The sequence below is a fragment of the Berghia stephanieae genome, chromosome 2, assembly GCF_034508935.2.
Source record: "Berghia stephanieae isolate SIO BIC M18660-M18661 chromosome 2, UCSD_Bste_1.3, whole genome shotgun sequence".
NCBI lineage: Eukaryota > Metazoa > Mollusca > Gastropoda > Nudibranchia > Aeolidiidae > Berghia > Berghia stephanieae.
The window spans coordinates 91,274,685-91,275,152 of NC_088361.1; positions in this window are offsets into that span (position 1 = coordinate 91,274,685).

The window sequence follows — 468 nt, forward strand, 5'->3', positions numbered from 1 at the left end:
TAAGATTTTTACATTATTCATGAATGTAATCGGGTGTGATCGGGTGTACATGTCGTTGAATGCCTCAATTACGAACAGCGCTAGCGAAGAACGGAAAGGGGTTTTCCTTTCTTGCAGATGTAAGTTTGAGAAAAGTACCTTCCAACTCCTCTTTTTTTTTATCTCTCCGATGTAAGTTAAGGAAAAGTGCCTTCCAACTTTTTTTTTCTCCCTCCTGGATTGCTGGATTGTTGACCCTAAACGTTTCTCCGGTTGTTGTTAAAGTAAAATCTAACACTAACAGGAAGCATCGTGACATAGCGGTATGGTCTTTTCCGCGTTCCTAAGAGGTACGTACCGAGTTCGAATACCCCAACGCCGTGTGTGACCTTATGCAATGCATCTTTCCATCGATCGCTTGGCGGCACTTCATTGCCGCTGAGATTTGACTTATTTCAAAAGTCCATATAGAAAAAAATCACTTTTGGA